Source organism: Hetaerina americana, unplaced genomic scaffold (assembly GCF_022747635.1).
Source record: "Hetaerina americana unplaced genomic scaffold, ioHetAmer1.1.p SCAF_2, whole genome shotgun sequence".
NCBI lineage: Eukaryota > Metazoa > Arthropoda > Insecta > Odonata > Calopterygidae > Hetaerina > Hetaerina americana.
The window spans coordinates 78,078,267-78,100,276 of record NW_027286763.1 but is presented as its reverse complement, the minus strand read 5'-3'; positions in this window follow the sequence as shown (position 1 = coordinate 78,100,276).

Genomic DNA, 22,010 nt, shown 5'->3' with positions numbered 1-22,010 from the left:
CATTACTAATGATAGTTTGTGTTACTTGCGGACATAAACTTCCTAATTTAATGAAAATATGAGATTTTATGAAAGTTTTTATGGCAGAAATTTTATAAGAGTATAGCCAATTGATAATTACCAATTTAATGAATTTTAAATGAGTCGGTGAATGAAATTATTTTCCATTCTGAGCATGGATCAAACAACATTATTAGATGGCAGAAAAAATTTTATCCGCATGGGCAAAATGTCGTTCCACGGAAATGTACGAGGGTCATCCGGAAAGTAGTACCCGTTCGTGAAATAAAGACACAAAAGTAAATATTAACAAACATAAAAAATTTTATTTGAAAGAGGATACTTTAAACTACTTCTCAACATAATCTCCAAGCAAATTAAGGCATTTGTCATAACGTGTGACAAGTTTCTGTATTCCTGCTGCATAGTCCTTCGCCGCCAGCTCATTGAGATACGCGAGGGACCCATCTTGCACAAATTTTTGCATAATGCAGATGGTGTTTAACAATTTCATGAACAATTGTTCGAGAAACATTGGGAAAATGCTCACAGATGTCATCAATTGTGACGCGCCGATCGTTCCTCACGAATTCGTCAACTGAGCTCACCAGTTGGTCTGTAATGACAGACGGTCTCTCCGAACGCTCATCGTCGTGTGTGTTCCCCCTCCCCATGTTGAAGTTGCGACACCACCGCCGAACAGACGACTCGTCCATTACATTGTCTCCATACACCTCCTTTAATTGGCGATGAATATCACATGGGCGAACGTTTCTTGCATTGAGGAATTTAATCACTGCCCTCACTTCACAACTGGCGGCGTTCTCAATTTTTTTAAACATTGTAAACAATCACAGAAACAACACAGGCAATGCTAGCGTCACGCAACTTGGCTCAGAGAAGGCAGACAAGCCACTGAAGCTATCTGACCTCGTCCAGCGGCTACTCGCGTCGTCAGCACTTCATGCGGCACGAACGGGTACTACTTTCCGGATGACCCTCGTACGTTGCGGTATATTGCGTATTCTTATAACAGAGGGAAGGAATTTTATATGGGGATCTACAGCATAAACATAGGTGAAACGTTAAAATTATATATGTTAAACGGCAGTTAAATATTTTCCCAATACCTAAAAGTCCGTGTGAGGTGGTAGAGAAACGACTGCGAAGAACGAAAAAGTGCAATAAATATTCAGCACTCGTATAAAAAAGGGAACTCTAAATAATGAAACACTGAAAATACCGAAAGCCAATTATTAACTTCTTTCCACATTTATCACGACCTCCGAATATAACTTTTGCTATTTTTTGCATTTCTTAAAATACTATATTCTCTTATCACATTGACGCTGATCGTCGACCTAAATATGCTCGCAATCTTTTCCTGGTCAGAGATTCGAGAGAGATGATACACGTATTTTTTCTAACATTCTGACCTTATAAAATTTTGATTATCATGTGTATGTGAAGTTTACATGGGACCCTCCAACGAAGTGCAGCCACTCGCAATGATGTCGGCTCTCTGGCGAGGGTTCAAATTAGAAGATTCGAGAGGAAGGACTCTCTTAAAACACCAGTTAACTGAGCCATTTCCCCTAAAATAAGAAATATGTTGAGAAAGAAACGCGAGATATGGCTGGTGTGATAGTGGCGGAAGACTCAAGCTTGTTCAATTTCACAGAAAGAAGGGATAATTGTGGATAAATGGCAATATTGAGTGGTGGCATAATGCCGTTACCTTTTACAGAAGGGAATAATGGATACGGAGGAGAAAAAGTATAGATATTTAGGAGTGTGGGAAGGGTCTAGATATTACGAGTAAGAGGACCCGTTTTTTGAAGTCACCCAGTCGATTTTGTAAGCCCTCTTAAAAAATGACTTGAATGTAGCACAACACTTTCAAATTCACGTACTGTGTGATGTAGGAAAGTAACATGTGCTCCACGATTGATTGCCATCAGAAAACACCGTATGTTCTAACTAATAGAGGTTGAAAACTGACCTGTAACTCTTGAAAAACTTGACGAGCGAGGCTTACATGCGAAGCAAAAAGACTGGATTTTGTGGCAAGGGGGAAATTGCGCGATGTTGTCTGCAATAGCTTCAAGGAACGAAGAGAGCAGTTCTCTCTCCCGTACATCATTGCGACTTCGGTGGTCCTTACCAATTGTCATTCTTGCATTGCCCACCAAATCGTTACGAAGGCACTTACTCAGTTAAAAATTTTCCCGTGGTAAACAAAATTTAGTGAAACAGAATCAACTTATAGTGGTTTTTGTGTGCCATAATCTGTGGAGTTATCCCGTTATCAAATTCTCAAGGAAAAGAATACAGTAAGAATAAAATTAAGAAATGGAACTATTTTGCACCTATTAGCCCTCCGTATTAGGTGCAGCTTTAAATTATCAGTCCTTCTGCTTAAATGAATGGAAGTTAATGGACCGTAGGATCAAAACTTGACGAATAATGAGTCGGACAGCATATCGTAGTACGTACTGATAAAATTGAACGCTCGATATCAGCCGCGTGAAATCCATTACTCCGACACGTCGAATCCCCATGGAATGATATCATAATACGCATTCACGATGTGGGTAGATTATGAATAAAACGAAACGATTGAAAATGGAGAAGTTGGGGCAAGTAAATTGAATTTTGAACTGAGGAAACCATAATTCAATTCTGCCATTTTGTTTGGCTTTGTTTTCTTGTAAAACATGACTGTGTTCTTCTTCGCAGGATTACATTTGCATTAATTTTTTCGAATGTCCATTTGGAATGCAAGAATTAATATTATAGTGTAGAGTAAGGAGAGTTAATGAGAGAAATAAGCACACATGTCTATTAAAAATAGGCATGTGCACTTAAATGGTCCCCTGGTGTCATCTTGCATTTATGAATGAATGCTATCGAAATTGCTATAGGATCTCCCTTTGGGTGGTGACCATTTTTAAAGTGGATTTATACATTAGGAATAAATGCCGATGCGTGGACGACGTGACACTGTCATTGTAAAAACGCTCGTACCTTCCCATCCCAAAATATTTTTTTTTGCGTGACAGAACGTTAGAATTTTAAAACTTACACTAAAGTGACATACAAATTTCATGTAATTTATATTTAAGAAATATGCGCGAGAATAATTTTAAAAAACTCTATCGTAGGGAATATCCTAATAAACGATCTATTATAATTTTTTCATAATTTTGAAAGTTTTCATTCCATGGTAGTTACTCTGGACGTGATTCTTTTTTAAGAAGTAGGTACGTTTAAGGAGGTTGCATCGAGATGTGAAGCGCATGTCATTTTGATAAAATTTCCTCTATTTGTTGCCCGGACTGCGCTCTATCAAACTAGGAAGATAAAATAAAGTCTTGCCGTGCTTGAACTCAAAGAAATTTGGCATCGAAAATCTAAGATTTCATTCATGCTCTTATGGTAGTGGAGGACTACCACCAGAAGATCAATGGTGGAGAAATACATTTCTTTTTCTCATGAAAATGGTATCATGCGCACCATTATATGAGAGTTGTAATAATGCTAACATAAAAGCCCCTATATGGTAATGTCTAAGTGGTATTAATGAAATTTTGTGGACAAACAGCCGATATCGCATATTTTCACAAACTGGCGCCTCAGGACTAGTTCAAAATATGTTTTAGAGCGCGCTTAAGAAACTAATTAGAATCTCAGAGTGTTTAAAAAGTAAATGTTTACGTCATACCCGTCTATTAACTGCGCATGAATAGACTTTACGTTAATTCACATCGCTCGTTATTAATACATTGACTAAGGTGGCGCATTGACTCGTTCGGTGAAGATCCAACTTCCTCAACACCGTTGTTCCATCGGGCCAACATTATTTTGCTTTTGCAATAAATTAAAACATCCTTATCCCAGATAGGCCGCTAAATTATTGACGATTTTAACATTTCTTTAGCAAACAGCTCAATTTGAAAAGAACATTTCCTGATTGCACAGGTCAAAAACTCTGATGAGTGGTATGGCAGACACTTTCGTCAGAATTACGTAACACGTGAATCGTTCCAGCTTCAATATTCACAACTTTGAAAATGTAAAAAACGTAATTAAATATTAGGAAAAGTGGCAAGGCGATGAAAACCTGATAAATGAGGCGCGAACGGGCCCAAAAAAATATCTCCTTCCACCTCGGAGATTCGGCAGCAGACGGAATTAAGTGATTTCCGTGAGAAGATGACGAGGGTGAACTTAATAGTTTGGCGACGTCACGAAAGAAAATTGAATTTTAAAACTCATTTCTATCCAGTCAAATTAATGAGAGCTAATATAAAAACATTTCCTGAAATTTAGGTGTGGCTTTTAGAATATATTTCTCCATGATACATGTATTTTTTATTCAGTGAGAAATTTTATGTTTCATAACCGAACAATTCCTTTCTTTACAATATCACTTTCCGTCTCAAGTTGATGTTTGGTTGAAATATTGTACAGACCGTTCAAAGAGACGACTTGAGTACTGCAAACCTAAAAAGGCTGAGAATTCATTGTAATAAAATAACCCTATTGAGATCTGATGGTGATTTCCATCCTCACGGAAGATTAGCCAAGTTCACGCCCACAGTAGGGAGTTTACTTCATGGATTTATAATAGGCATTATACTTCAGTGATGTAAAATCATTACTTCTCGTTGGTATCCAAATTGACTATGCATTAGAAAATAAATGAGGGATAATCTAGATTGCCTATATATGTCCTCCACGTCCGTATTTCATGGATATCTGACGCTTGACTACGCGTGTAGTTGAACATTGCGCACAAAATGTCTCCTGCTTCTACTTCTGTTCAGTATTAGTCTTTCAAATCCTTTTCATTCCTCGTTATCAAACTTTCCTCATAGTCAATGCAACAATTTCACAGTGTAAAAATCATTCGCCTTGACCGGGATTCGAACCCAGATCCCTCTCCGAAATTGTTGCATTGAAATGCACATTAGCGGATGACTCCGTTAAAAGTTACTGTTGCGGCATCTCCCGCAGTTTCTTTGGAATTTTTCCTCGTAGTGATATCCATTGGTTTCAATGATGCTATTTATTTACTTCCATTCGGAAAAAAGTTAGTTTCTACGCCTAAATTCCTCCCTTTATCTCCGGGGTTTCTTTCTTGTCTTCGCTTATTCCACTACTTTCGCTGAGAAAAAATTCACAAACGGTACTATGTCCGATTCCGGTGCAGAACGCTAAGGGGAACCCGCAAGGAATGGTAACTATGCTGTTTTACCCAGTCACAGTGGTTTCTAGTCGACCTAAAGTGTTGAAATAAGGTTCCGTTATAGTATTCGGTACGTGGCGTATTTTTTTAGGCTGATAGGGTTTGTCATATTATTACGGTGCGTTTTAGAGGGATGAGGATTCTAAGACCGTGTCACATAACGCGAATGGAGGTCAGGGTAAAATGAATTTAGAGGGAAGATACACCAAGTGTTAAGCGCACATTGAAATTGGATTTGCCTTCATGAAACCTGAACGTGCGATGACATAATCGTCACTGTCTTCTTTTTTGCGGTTGAAATTGATTCGGTTTCTTTTACTTAATATGAATTAAAAGAAGTTGCTTTATTGCCTATATGTATCTGGTTGAGCTTGAAAGGATTACAAGCGAAAAAGTCATGAGTTAGGAAGTGAGAAGATATGGTCAGTTCTCACGTAACGCAGGATAGGAAGGGCCAGCCAGGATTCTAAGACCGTGTCACATAACGCGAATGGAGGTCAGGGTAAAATGAATTTAGAGGGAAGATACACCAAGTGTTAAGCGCACATTGAAATTGGATTTGCCTTCATGAAACCTGAACGTGCGATGACATAATCGTCACTGTCTTCTTTTTTGCGGTTGAAATTGATTCGGTTTCTTTTACTTAATATGAATTAAAAGAAGTTGCTTTATTGCCTATATGTATCTGGTTGAGCTTGAAAGGATTACAAGCGAAAAAGTCATGAGTTAGGAAGTGAGAAGATATGGTCAGTTCTCACGTAACGCAGGATAGGAAGGGCGAGCCAGTTCGTAACGCCGCGTTACAAACCAGGAAAGGTGGACCAAAAAGTCCATAAAATCGCTTTCCATAGTATTTGATTGGCCTCAAAGCAATTTGATTTGGGAATTCTTTCGCAAAGATTCTTACAAATACCAATACGTCCCTGGCCGAATTTCGGAGATATCCGCAAAGCTTTTAGAATTGGCCCACAGAAAAGGTCATAAGGTTCCCCCCACAAACCAGAAGGACTCGACACTAGAAACACCTGCCCTTCCTTACAACTGCTTTCGTTCCATGCAGATGACCTCTTTAGGCGGTCACGTGGTTTTTTCTTTTAGGGCGAATACCCCCAAGGTCCTGTATCACTCCATTCTCAGCAGGATTTGAATTTTTGTGCGATCCATATCAAACACAAATGAGAATAATTTTCTCAGCGCAGTTCTAACGCAGTATAATGGAACACTTTATATGCATTTAGCAGGAAAGTGTGGTAAGAATTACACTTAGTGCTGTGTTTGTGCCTCATGGTCGTCGGACAGAGGAGCAATGGCCGCTATACTGAAGTCGAGTTGCCGTTGGCCCCGAAGAAGGCGGCCGCTTAAAATAGGGGAAATTTACATTGATTATATGGGTATTGCGTTCGGTTCCGGTAAAAGTGGCCTCTTGAGAAGGAGGCCTTTGAGGTAGGTTTCACTTCATATCATCGTTTCTGATGATACAGCCTGCAACAGTTTCGAGCGGACACGATGATTACGCAACAGCTACCGGAAACATTACCACAAAGGTATTTTCTGATTCTCAAATCTGAAATTCAAAGATAAAAGACTTTTTTGGTAGCATAAACGATTAATTCTCCTTATTCGCTCAGTTTTTACCACCCAATGTTTATGAAATTGTTACTAAAATAGTTTCATAACATGGAGTTCAACAAATTTCAAGCCTAAAAACATTATTCGCGGTATACTTCGGCCATTACCAACTTGGGCCAATGCGATATCCACGTAGAATTCAAAAGAAGTGTGACGAAATTCATTTTTCACTCTTTTCAAATCTATGCCTCATGAAGTACCATATGTACGAGTATATGTAATGACAAATACGAACGATAAAATCAAAATCTTCTTATACAATCCGTACTCAAGAGAATTAATGTTTGAACAAAGGACGACCATTTTGGGATAACTAATTGACCGACATGGGTGGTTATATATGAAGCAAGGCTAACTCTTGTTCTCATACGTTTCTTTTATCGATTATGCATAGGTTACATTTGGAAAACAAAGCACTATACTGACGTTCGGCAAGCTGCTGCAATGACTAATGCATTTCAGCACTAATTAGATCGATACCACAAATGATGTGCGTATTGCTTGGATATAGCATCCAAGCGTAGATGAAAGTGAGTTTTTATTAAAGAGTATCTAAAGAAAAATCAATTAATTTAATGAAGAAATGAGTGAATTATCTAGCGTGGTTGCTTAAACAATCCACCACTCTAACCAAAAGGAAGGAGTTACAATAACATTTACTTATTGCAATAAAATGTCTTTATTGTAGTTCGATTGAGTCTGAAAATTTTACAGGAATTTGTAACGAACCAATTGAGGAGGGAAGTTAGCATCCCAGATTCTGAAATGCGCTGGCCCCCATGACCGGAGGGAAGAGGTCTGGTTCCCTCTTTTTCCGGAATATTTCTAGAAAAGATTCGAAGTGCTTGTATGTCGCCTTTCGCTAGGCATTGTTAAGGAATTTACCGGGAGCTTAAGCCCCAATGCCTATCCAAAAGGAAAGGGTTTTCTTTTTCAATTCTCAACAAACTACCTTTACATTACTCATACTTCATTCCGAAATCTCACGCACTATACGCATTGATTAATACGAAATAATTGGAAACTAACTTTGAGAATAATTTTATATTTCGATATTTTATTTTGCACACATAGCTCTGTGAACAGATACATGCAAAAAGTTTATTCGGCGTATCTACGTCATGTAGCGGATCGCCAGGGGTTGGTTTTGGCGAAAGAAATTTTAACCTCCGAATCCATACGATTGTAAAATCGTTTTTAAGCAATGAGTAGTCTCGGTGCTTATCAAACTATTTTTGAAACTGTTTTCGGTTAAGAGTCAGCAAATTGACAATGAAAATAATTCTTTTTGAACTTCATGTTAGTGATTTTTTAGTTTCCGGACTCATCTATCTATCTTAAATAATTAGCAGTTGAAAAATGGTTTACATTACATTCCACTTAAGCTTATCCATTAAAATAAATCAAACTGATATCGTTATCATCATCAAGATTAAACATAATTATCGAGGGTCCGATCGAACAGATTAATTTGATTGCTAACGCACTTGCTAAATAACTCGAAGAATGGATTACTGCCTCGAGTACAGTCATTCGCTGCCATATATTACTTTAATGCAACACGTATAATAATTTATGTGGATTTTACGGCGCGTTGTGATAACTGCTGAGCGATTACTTAAGAGACTCACCAATTGATACGATCGTACTTATTACTACTGTTAAAAATGAAAATATTATGATTCTAGAAAAAAATCCAAGAATGTCATCTTGAAGACCAGAAAGGGCTAAGAAGGCGATCCCTTCGAAATCGCGGAAATGACTCTGGCCAGTTTACACAATGACCACAATTTAATTTTTCGAACCAAATCATGTAAGCTGCCGCATCTGTGAACTATTCAAGGATGATTGCTACTCCCTTCTGAAACAGGTTTCTGAACTTGAATACTGTTCTTAATCTTTAAATAACAAAAAATCGCCTCTTTATTTTTAGTGGCAGCTAATGTCACGGTCGATAAATGTGGAGTCTCTTAATGTTTCGAATAAATATGCGCAATTCGAGGATGAACAACTCTTTAGTTTTTGTGCGAACGTTTTGAAGATCCCATAATGTGTTAAATGTGTATAATTTATCATATTTGTTATCAAAATTTTTACTATGAGGAAAAAATTGGAGGAGTAAAGATGGGAAGTCTCCCCGGAAAAGAAAAGGGCCAACGAGTCAAAGAGCCTCTGAGTAAATGATCTCTAGTCTGGAGTCTCCTCCGAAAAAAATTACATCCGAACTTTGAGCGTGGTATCACAAGACTTCATTTAACTTGCCTCAAATTTGGCGTGCCCTCCGAGCTTCCCCTTCCCCTTCTACCCTCGTTCCAGCCCTACTTACCCGTCTCACAGTCAGTCCCCTCCTTTCCGATTTCGCGCCTCCCAGCTTCCCACTCTTTCTCTTCTCCCCGCTCTCAACTTAGCCCAGCAATACCCGTTGTGCCTAGATTTTGAAGATGGTCTCTTTTGTAATAATGTTTGCGACGTGTTATTATCGCTATATGGATCCCCACTGTAGGGCCTACAGATTTAAAAGTTTTCCCTCAAGCAATCAGGGATCAGAATTAATGTCGCTAGTCTTTCTGGTGGTACATTCTAATGCTATGCTCTATTGCATGAACCCATTTTTCTATTTCTTATTGCATTATCATCATTACTAACGCTATGCAACAATTTCAGAGTGTCAAAATCGTTCGCCCTGACCGGGATTCGAACTTGGATCCCTCGATGTTCGGCCGAGTGCTTTAACCAGTTAATCTAGCGAGGCGTTGTGGCTCTGAAATTGTGGTGGCTTTAAAGGAACATGATGTTGTGACGAAATACCGTAGATACAATGTCACAGGCATTCGTATTCGTGCACGAGGCGTCACAATCCTCGAGGTTAAAACCAACTTTTAAACACTTAGACTGTTTTTACCTTTGACAAATTCCAATAAACTGCAGGAGATGCCGCAACATCATCAACATCCATCGATGTTGGACATCGAGGGATCCGGGTTCGAATCCCGGTCAAAGCGAATGATTTTTACACTATGAAATTGTTGCATTGAAATACTACCTTGATCAAAAAGTTCCCGGAATTTATTCAGAAAATTAAAAATACAAGTTTATTCATCTAAATCTATATTGTCCCCTTCAAAGTAATCCCCATCGACTGCAACACACTTATGCCAGCGCTTGATCCAATCCTCGAAACATTTTTTATATTCGGTTTTCGGTATGTCCATCAGTGCTTCCTGCGATTTTTCCATTACTTCCTCTCGGCTGCTAAAACGCGTTCCCCGTAATGGTTTTTTAACTCGATTGAACAGAAAGAAGTCACAGGGAGCCAAATCAGGTGAATTCGGTGGCTGTTGGATGGTATTTGTTGCATTTTTCGTCAAAAAATTACGAATAATGATAGCACTGTGCGACGGTGCATTATCATGGTGCAAAATCCACGAGTTTTCTGCCCACATTTCTGGTCTCTTTCGGCGAATTGCTTCACGCAAACGTCTCATAACGCCCAAATAATACTCTTTGTTTACTGTCTGGCCTTCTGGCAAAAATTCATGATGCACTACACCGTTGTAATCCATGAAAACCGTCAGCATTGCCTTCTTTTTTGACTGAAAACGACGTGGTTTTTTTGGTCTCGGCTCATTGGTGAACGCCATTCACTTGCCTGATGTCTGGATTGCGTGTCGTACTCATAAACCCACGTCTCGTCTCCAGTAATGATCCTTTTGATGAATATGGGATCGGATTCAGCCTCGCAAATCATGTCTTTTGCGACGTCAACACGGTCTCTTTTTTGCATGAAATTGAGGTCTTTTGGAACCAACTTTGCTGCTACACGACGGAAACCCAAATCATTAACCACAATGTCTTGGGCGGATCCATAGGCAATGTTCAAGTCCTCCGCTATTTCTCTGGTGGTTAATTTGCGGTTATTGACCAACATTTCTTTTACTTTATCAATTTTTTCACCGACTTTCGATGTCGATGGTCTGCCACTGCGTTCATCATCTTCGATTGACTCACGACCACTTCTGAACCGCTCGTGCCACTGGTAAACGACCGTTTTTTTTAGAGAATTGTTGCCGAAACACTTTTCCAACATTTCCAACGTCCGTGCGCCACTAAATCCGTTTTTTACGCAAAATTTAATACAAGTTCGTTGTTGCAAATTTAAATCCATTTCTGCAATTGTAAAAAATCGCCAACACACACAGAGATAGATGTACTCTTGGCTACGTAACTTTTGCAAATGTCAAGTTATGACACTAAGATTTAAAGGGAATATCAACAACAGATGTACCAATTTAACAAAAAAAACAGAACTCAAATCGGAACGATGGGAGCGCCACACGGTGGTTATTCCGGGAACTTTTTGATCAAGGTAGTACATATTAGCGGATGACTCCGTTAGAAGTTACTTTTGCGGCATCTTCCGCAGTTTCTTGGAATTGCTAACATTAGCCGACCACGTTAGTTAGATCCGCCCGCCTGCTGACCCAAATATCATGGGTTCGTGTCCCAACTCGGGCATGGGTGTTGTGTCAGCTGTGGTGCTTCGACCCCTGGGACACCACTGGTAACAAGCCAAGGGTTTACTAGGATCGAAGTGGGCACATGGACCAGAAGGGGCGTCCGGAGAGTGAAAAGATGGGACAATTCCTCTCACAAACTTGGTGTGGTTGTTGATAATTATAGATTATTAAGTGTTTCAATCAGTATACGAGGCATTTCAATTTCCTGATTGGAATGAATAGCTTTTAACCGGGCTATTAATTACCTTTCTAGTATGTCTGAACATAACGCTTGCCTGAAATGAGGTTTGAGACGTGCTTCACGGAGTAACTGTTAAATACGTGGTTATATAATTTAAGGAGTCAATTAGGGGCATGTGCAACGTTATATTAGTATGGCTATGTCATGTAGAGCCCGCTGGCTTTATGCCGGGCCCTCATCCTGTAGAAATATGTGAAACGGATCGTGCACACCTGATATATTGGATCTATGCCCTGCAACACACCATATTAGTAGTTCCTTTGTCCCAAGGATGATTACCTCTCCACCTCTCCACTTTCACGTACTATTTCATACTTACCACTTGCTTCCCCAGCAGTGCGTATTTTCCACATATCCCTTCGTTCTTCGAAACTTGTCAGTGGTTAACTTCACCCGGAATAGTCAGATGCTATGGGTGTGTTCAACGAGTTTAGTGCGGGAGAAATTCTCAGCAAACGCAAGTGTTAATGGAATACATTAACATTAGGTGGCAATGGAATGTTGAAGATTGTGATAGAAGTGGTCGGATAATAGGTGAGCGAGCTAAAGGGAGGATAAGATCAAGCATGTTGGACAGAAAGAATGCAGCGTTGAATGATGTTTTATTTTTATCTAGGTTTTAGAGTATTTATCCAGTGTTTTGTTAATTGGAGCTTGAAGAAATGTAGCTGAGCAGTAGATCAAAAATCTACCTTGATCAACAGACTATTTTTAAAAACAAGCTTGGTTGTCTTGGTTGGTACTGATATCAGTACTGGTATTTCACGTGGAGTATTTGTTATTTATTCGTAAAATCCGAGATGCTTCCGACTTGATATAAAAGGTTGATAATAACCAGCTACTGAGCAATGGATGGGGGAGCGTGAAGAACCGTGAAGATTGGCGAGGAAAAAGTGAAGCTGAAGGTGCCGAAAAGTTGGACCACACACAACGTACGGAACCAAAGGTTCTTCCTATTTTTTCATCCCTTTCTACGGTAGAAGAACTGTCCTGAAAGCATTTTCCAATTGGTGCATAACTGTAGGCCGGAATGACCAACAGGAAATCTGACCCGGGCGAAAGATGTTAAGGACCAATAATCCAGGCACTACAGCAATCACACCTGTATGATGACGGACGCAAGATGCTACTAGTTCATCGTGTCATTATCGTCTACTCAATGGAGTGATGACGTTGGTATTGCGTAAATCTTGATGACTCCGATCCCACGTAAAAAGAGACTCGAGTTACGGTTAGTGATAGCGATGACGTGCATCAGAGATCCGTGGTCGAGCTCCAGGCCATATAAAACAAAACAAATAACTAATATCAGCGTAATTTCCTCATTTGTGCACCTGCCCTTTCGGGTTAAAAGTTCGTTATCGGAGCGCGTGACGTACGATCCTCTGAAAGAACTGTCGAAAAACGTTTGTAACGTAATAAAGTGCCATACCAAACTCAGAGCGCGGTAAATGCAACGAAGGAACACTCCAAGGATGTCAGTTAGCATTTAGGGCGCATTAGTAATTTAAAGGTTTCCGGGCTGCATTATGGATGAATTAAATGCGCGAACCGTACATTTTCAGTCGAGGAATTAATGGGGACTTCTAATTAAATTCGTAATGGAGCTCAGGTTCTAATATCATCACCATTGGTAATTCACCGATCAAAAATCACTAACAGCTTTTATACAATGCGTATCATGTGGGCTTCAGCCCGATAAATATTCCTAATTTTATCTCTTCGAAAATTTAATCGCTCTTCATTCCTTCCAAAAGTTAAAATCTCTTATTTCCTCCATGCCGCTTACCGACCGTTTTTCCTTGGATTACGACTTTTAAGTGCGATTTACGATTAATATTTTGTGCCTCACGATATTTCCTCCATTTGATTTTCCTTTTCTTCTCGGATTTCATCTTGCAACATTTTATTTCCTCCTACCGTATTTAAAACTTTGTTGGTGTTCCTCTCTGTCCAACACATTTTCTCCACTCTTCTCCGCACTCATGTCCCAAAGGCGGGTTCTTATGCATCGAAATCCAAATATCTTATTTTAGACCGAAAATCCGGAGTGATCAGCCCAAAAACTCGTTTCTTTGATTAGAGTAGAGCTCCTCTAATGCTAAGCTCAATGGCGTGTGATATCCACACATAAACTTAGGGGGATCAGTTCTTATCCTTATTGCCGCCGGTGTTTTTCGCTCAGAACGATCTTGTATCCGAAAACAATCGCTCAGCTAGGGTGAAGCTGAGGTTGTCAAGAGAAGTCACCTACACTCGAACCCCCTACCAACTCCGCAACTAAAATTCCCCAGCCAAAAAACTGCATAACTGAAATGAATTTTGATACTGTTGTGTATTTCTTTAATATATAAGAGAATTATTTAGGCCGCTGGAAAAAGTTTTTGGCCTTCTTAAACTAACATACACAACGATATTACACAATTTTATTTATCTTGATCCGTCTGATGCATTCAAATTTTATGATACGATTATATATCCGCTTCCGGATTCCGATGCTCCCGATTTCTTCGGTCGCTCTACTTGAAACTTGGAATACTCCCGTTATCCTAATGGTAGTGCGATATTTTATAAAATCAGTCGAATTTCACCCTTTCCCACCTCCTGATGGTCGTTTTTCTGGATAACCCCAGTAATATATCTATAAGAAGGTCTTAGTGAGAAGAGCTCAAACTTATGTTGATCCCCCCGAATTTTCACATCGTTAGAAAGTCACAAAAGTTGGAGTGTCTAATCCTGGAGGGGGATTAGGGGCGAGGAACGAAGTTTCGAATCTCACAAAAAAAACGTGCTCAAGGATATGGAGCGTGAACTCATGTATTAAAATAAAACCCAGACCGAAGAGCATAAAATTAAGTCATCCCATAAAAAAATGCGAATTTATTTCGAGGTGCACTCCAAATTAATAAAAATAAATTTGCCCTCATAAATAATTCATGCACACATGACCACAGGGTGAGCGCTTTTCACTCGTTCCCTTAACTAATAATCATTTGTGGGAATATTATGCTACACGTTCTGTTGTACTAACATTCTTTGATAAATTAAAAGTTACTTTTCATGTCTAATATCCTGCTGAATCTTTCATCTGTAGATTTCTAGTTCTTTAGTGTTTTTTTTGCAAATTCATCAGCGGAATAATTATGACTGTAAAAAACAGTCGAAGGGGCTCAAAAACTAGAACAGGTTGAACTGTTCAACTACGATTAGGGAGTTCGGCTACGACTCGTATTTAGGGACTGTAATAGAGGAGGTACGGTAGAGCATTAGCGACGCAGTAAGAAAAGATAGCGTTAGGGAAGGAAGCGTTTACGAAGAGAAGCTGGTTGATGACAGGCACCTCAATGAAAGGATTAAAGAAAAGAGTGATGAAAACTTTAATATGGAGCGTAGGTTTTCATGACTCAGAAACTTGGTTGCTGAGATAATAGTATGCCCTTAGATTGGAGGCTTTTGAGATGTGGGTGTGAAGAATAATGTAGAAAATAAAATGGACGGAAAGGAAAACAATCGATGAAGTGGTAGGGGAAGCGAGACAGCTGTTGGAAGAAATTCTTAGACGGCAGGAGAAGTGAATGCTGGAGATACTGAGAGGCAATGGGATGTTGAAAGTGGTATTAGGGGGTAGAAAGTGAGATAGAGGGAGGAAAAGAATATGCATTTTGGATGGAATTATTTGGGGTAGAAAGTGTGAAGGACTTATGAATGAGCTATTTTAATATAGGGTACAATGGTTTTTTGTAATGTTATTTAGGCCTTAACAGTACATACATACAGTGCTAGGGTCCATCAAAAACATGCCCTAAACCGGTAGACTACTGCCATGAATCTACAAAATATTCAAAACGTGTAAGGTTTATACGTTAGTCAGTGTAATCTACAAGTTCAAATGCTATTAATTAAATAAAAGCGTGAAAAGGGCTCTTTTATTTTCAGTTTGGTGAATATAAAAAGTTTTGACTTATTAAGAAAAATTATTTACTAATATAAACTGCACTTTGAAATAGAAAGGTGTTTCATGTCGACATTAGCAAAATAATATTATATTTTAACATTCAAATAAAACTTTGTCTCAAAAAGGAAGTGGATAGTTTAATGAAAACAATGGGAAAGGAGGCACGGTAGTTCAGTGAGCAGGGCGTTCTGTTGTGGACCGAGGAACCCCGAGTCCAAAAACTTCGAACCCCCAAAGATTCAATTAATCTGCGTCATATTTGAAGTATCAGATTTTCCTGGCGGACCGCAGGCGGGGAAAGGACGTGAAATGTGTAAAATTCAAGCGAGGCAAGGCTTAAAACGACATTCGCTCTACTCGTATCTATGAAAATAACATACGGGGTGGTCACACTGAGTCTTGAGAATACTTCCATTCCGCTGGACTATGGAAACGTCTAGCCTCAACGATAAAACTGCTGATGATAATGACGTCCATCCATGAGTATGCCATCTCATCGTCTTTAGGTGTTTATTAATAAGTTAGCTTCTACAATGAGTTTGTATTCTAGGACGAAACATGGACGATTTGTTATCTTTTGGATTGAAAAATTATAATGATGAGGATGCACATTTTTCATGGAATATTAAAACTAAGACTTACTAGCTTGCGGATAAGATGTTGGCTTCTTGACATTTTTTACTGCATTTCACCGAAAATATGACCGGTTACGTACGTCTACGTATGTTACGTACGTTACGTCTGTTACGTTACGTTACGTATGTTACGTCTACGTATGTAGTCTGTTGGTCTGTTACACAGGTGCAATTGTTTGTCGCCGTTGAATTAGAAAAAAACCACTCCGAGTCCTTAATTCCAACATAAGTATCCCGCGGAAGTCTGCTTTTACGGAATTTTTCATCCGGAAATAAAATTTCCACGCTTCTGCATAGAGTTACCTCCTTTAAATCTCACATTTTGGGGAAATCCTTTGGTGTCGCCATCTCTAAGATGGCTTCTACAACTCCCGCAGTCGCACAAATCTACGGAAAACGCGCCAAATATGAATACAATGACTTTGCACGTTCCTGCATAGGAAGCAATTTTAATGGCATATTCCATTGAAATTTCTATCAAAATAACGCAATTCACCACAGTAACTAAAATAACGTATTTCTATTATAATATCTCACAGAATATTTCACGATATACTTTTTCTCCTCAAATCAAAAATTTAGCGAATGGTTCGAGGGGATAAAAATAAAATATTTCATAAATTATTAAAAACTTAGGTTCTGTAAAAAATGTTTGAATAAACAGAAATATTTTAAAAATTAGGCTACTGAGATGACACATTTTTCTTGTGTATTATTTAGGACTTAAAAATGTTCTCTATTTGCGGCTATGACTGTTAAGTAGTTCTTTGAACTGAAAAAATAGTTTATTTTATCTTATGCCGTTTTTTAAAAGTGGGCTAGTTCCATATTCGTTTGTCGAATTCTTTTAACCCATAATATAATATCTATAATAGTTGGATTCGTTGGTTTTTAATGTAATTTTTAAATTAATTCTACGTTTAATGTGCATTCATAATTAATAGTATTTCAATCCTAGGAGTGTTTACTGCAGCCATCCATGTTTCTCTACTCAGTGTTGATTCTCTCACCCCCTGATTAATGTACATTACAATGGTGCAATGAAAAACATTTTCAACCTCAAGCAGAACTGCTTTAAATAGTTAATAATTATGTATAATTTACCTACCATTTTTACTAATATTTATCTACATTCTTAGCTTTTGCATTTGCGCCGGTTGTCTTTAGCTGTGCCGTTGTATTGTACTTTTAACGATATATTTCTGCTAATATTTATGATTCAGTTGGCCTTATGAATATTTAGCTATTATTTTATAGGCTTAGGGACATTTTCTGGTATTTTTTCCGTGTAATATTTCCTCATCACCACCTTCATTACTTTAAATCAAAAAATTTAAGTCTCTGCATTCTGTAGAGGCATCGGACAGCATAACTTTGAAATCTATGCAAAAATCCTTACAAAAAAGCATTACGAATGCCTCAGACTAATAGAACTTTCTTTACCGAATTTTTTTCCTTTCTTTCTTATCCTAAAAGAAGAAATTCTAGTTCGTACAATTTTATAGAGAGATAACAGTCAAATTTGGGTTGGGGGAGCACTGAGAGATATAATAATACTTGTATAATGATAATAGAGGTGGTAGGATAACAAATATGAAATCTGCAATTTAATGTATCTATTACGTATATCGAAATTCTATGACTTCTTCGTTGATATATTTTTAAAATTTTACTATCCTAAATGCTGTCTTCTTACAATGATGCCCTTCTATACTGTGATATGATCGCGCTTAATTGAACTATTAAGACCGGTTTTGTCATCATGTTCACCGCTATATCCTTTCTCTTAATTTCATCACATATTAATGTGTTCATCCTAATTGAGTTTTTCTTAGAATATCCATTGAAGGGACTTATATTAGAAGTATGTGTGATTTACACTGGAAGCATGCATGGTCAACGATATCAATTTTGACTATAGATAACCATCCCCAAAGGAAAGGTGCATATTATTATTTTTAGGGAAACGAGTGTTAACCCTCACAAATTGTTTTCATCTCGATTTAGTCTGTGTCAGTGGCACTAAGTCGCTGGTCTCGTAATTGCCGTAGCCATCGCTCATATTTGCATCGCTTTTTCTTGTGAAGCGTTGCTAGGCGTATGCCTCCACTAGCCGTCGTTTAATAGGGTTAGCACCCATTAGCGTGAACTCAAAACACAAACGGGATGAAAGAATATTAAATCGTCGTCAGTACAGAGACACTAAGCGGCTCATGCCCCATTTATTGAAAGAAGATAGATTCAATAGACTGCGTATGGAGAAAGTATAATTCGCAAAATTTGCTGTTTCAATGAGTGTGGGTTGGCTTCCTATTTCCCCACGACTTTCAAATACATAATTTTTCAAGTGACCGGAAACTATTAGATATGACTCACACAGGAGCTGGCAGAACGTACTACCGCGAAAATGTATGACCAGGAGCAAAGACAGAAAGTAAACAAAATGTTGCAACGAAAAGTAGTATGCAGTCCGACCGAGCTTTAATTTCTACTCTATTAAAAGAATACCACAAATCCTGGGTTAGTTTCCTATTTTTTTTCGAGCGAGGAAATTCATTAGACTGGAAAATTTTAAAGGGTAATATGTGTTATTAGATAATGAAATCAGGCGAAGATATGAAATGGGTCTCGATTCTATTAAATGTAAATATTATAGATGTATAAAATATAATAGAGGACAGCTATTTGGCAATTGGGTCATAGGTCATGTACTTAGAATCAGTAGAGACAAGACATTTTATTTAAATACGGAAGTTGAAACCTTTTAAGATCCGGAAGCCACACCAAGGTCATCACGAGAATAGGCAGACCGCAGATTCTTTTTAAGGATGGTGGAGGGCGTGAGAAAGGCGATGTGTAGCCGGAAATGTCGTGCGTTTCACACGTACTTAAGGACAGGGATACGGATTGGGCGTGGTTCAGGTTAAGGATTCTAGGTAAAAAATAATTGGCCTACTGGAAAATTCCTGCGATATCGAGCGTTTAAAATATTGTGAAAGTTTCATTCCAGAGGTCTTGCATTATGTAAGATATCTTGTTAGTAGCGAGTAAGAAATAATTTTGGACTGTCTTATAAATTTTGAGAGCTTTTCTCTCAGAGAAGACGATTAGGTTAAAGATGCATTTGACGAAAATGTCCGAATGAAATTTTAAATGATAAAAGATTATTATAAAACATCTCCTGAAGAACATGCTAGAAAGGACGCGGAGAAGGGGAGGGCGTAAGAAGATTGACATAGAGGAAATAATCGAAATGTCGATTGTTATATAACTGACGCTTTGAGCAATAAATGATTGAAGGGGTTTTTAGAGTGGAGAACGGATATCCTTTACATAGTAATCTTCGGATTCAATTTTGTTAAAGCTTCTGCAGAGTGTGGTTGAAGAATACGTATCTGTTCTGGTTTTCATCCGCGTATCATCAGTTTACTGATGAAACCGACTGGAATGCCGGCAAAATCATTGTTTCAAAAACGTTATGCGTGGATAAAATCCCGAACAGATATGTATTTATAATATATAGGCTGCTGACTCTTAATGAGTGTGTTTCATTGCTGTTCATTAAGGAATGAGCAAGTTTGCCGCATCTAATTTCTTTACATTTGAAGTCTGAGTGTCACCTTAAAAGCTGCCGTATGGGCTTTGTGGTAAAGGCTGTTAATACTCCCGTCAATAAAGTAGAGCAATGAAAGATCGTCGACTCCATTAGCGTAATTAATATTGCTAATTGTTGTGTCATTGTATTCTTCTAAAAATTCCGATGATTTCCTGTGTCGGCCTGTTCTTTAGGATCTCTTACATGCCTTGAGATGGTCCTATCTTCCAATTTACACATTACAGGGTTTAAATAGCCCCATCTATGTCGGAATCAACCTTAAAGCACTAGAATGTTTCAAATATTGTAAGACTGAGTTGAAAGGTTTGTGGATGGAGAAATTCTTTTAATAGAGACCTATGATCTTGTGGTACATCCATTGAATATAGCTATTTTTTACGGGTCATGGTGATTGTCTTCCCGCTTTGTCTTATTCCTGGATTATCTCTCTTTCTGGTGCCCCTCAAATCCTCTAGAAGAAATTGAAGAGTCATTTAATCAGTATTTGGAACATTTATTTTAGGTCCTCTGAAACCGTGAGTTGCAACTATGCGAAATAGAACCTTTTTGGAACTTTTTTCGCCGTGCCAAATGAAATTTCTTTTCTTTTTTCCATCAAAAATAAACTTTTAGAGTAAAATATAAGTCACGATAGAACTTTGGATATGAAAATTTGCATGGTTAAAGTCTGTGACTTTTTGAGGAATATGCGTATAAATATAAATCCCACTCACATTTCCAGTTTATTTGTAATTTAATATCTATGTTTCGTCGTTTCTCACCCGTCTATTTATTTCGTAGCAGCGATATGCTAAAATTGACCTGTTATTATGATTTAATAAAAAAATATATTCATATAGTTAAATCTAATCGTCGGTTAGTGAAATTTAAACATCGATTTTTCATCACATTCACTCGTCGTTGATATGTCTTTGAATGAAATACCTGAACTTTTGTACATTACGTGGGTCCTTCAATAATCACCGGCAAATGCAGGCCATAAAGGGGATAGGAATAAATTTGAAGGATTTAGAGATTTGCGTGTGTGGTAAAGGATGGAAAAGGAAAATAAATGAAGACCTAGAAAAGCGAATGCAGAGCACTTTGATCGAAGGTGGGATGTTGACGGCTGATGAGGGGAGAATGTTTGGCAAGAAAGGTAGGGGGAGAAAATGGATGAGCAGATTGGACAGAATGAACCGAGGTAGGGCATACTTATGCAGCGTTGAAGAAGGGTATATTACATGTATAGTGTGAGGTGTCTGGTTGTCTTGGCCGGTGCGGTGAAGAAATGTCAGAGTTTCGAGTTTGTCCATCCAACACCACCTTAAATGGTAGACTATAACATAATAATGATAGAAGATCCTGTCATACATGGAAATGTTTCAAAATGCACAAAGTTTTCTGTTTCAAGAAATATTTCATCAGACTTGAAATGCATACATCCCTTCATTGCCATACATTTCAGTACCTGCAATTCAGTTGTTTTAAAATGAAACTTCTCTTTTGTCTGTTGAGATGAATGCTATAGTTGGTGTGCAGTTTGTTTGTAGAGTGAGGGTGGTTTGCAGAGTGAGGGTAGGGGGCCTAAGAACCCCCACTACAAGTTAACACCCTCAAAGGTGGAGTAGGTGGGGGTTTGAAAATAATAACAATGTAAGTGAACCCATGTTAATGCCAATTAGATGCACAACAATAATAACCAGCCTCGTAACTGGACATCACATTTCATCACCAAATCACTCCCCATCTAGAAAAGTCAGAGAAGTGGACGTCGCATAAGAGTTTTCACTTCAAAAAGGGAATGGAGTTATTGAAGATGTGCTAAATTTGAAATTTTTTTCTTGAAGCTCTTACAGTCATTCATCCGTTGTAGATTCTCCCTACCATAACTTTGACCACTGTGAGTGAATTTAAATCAGTGAATCTTACAATAGTTAAAATTCAGCATTGGAACATATTATCTCCGCCCTCATAAAAACATATTTACCTAATGTGTTGCATATCTTTGAGGCAGCATTTACCAAAACAAACGAGATTTGATTGATAAACTTTGCAATTATAAAAAATTGGCATTTTATGCAAAAACAATTTCAATAGTTTAGGCAACATTCAGTACAGAATAAACTTTAACTAGTTCCAATGCAATATATTTTAAAAACCTGTGGAACTTCGTACTACGAACAT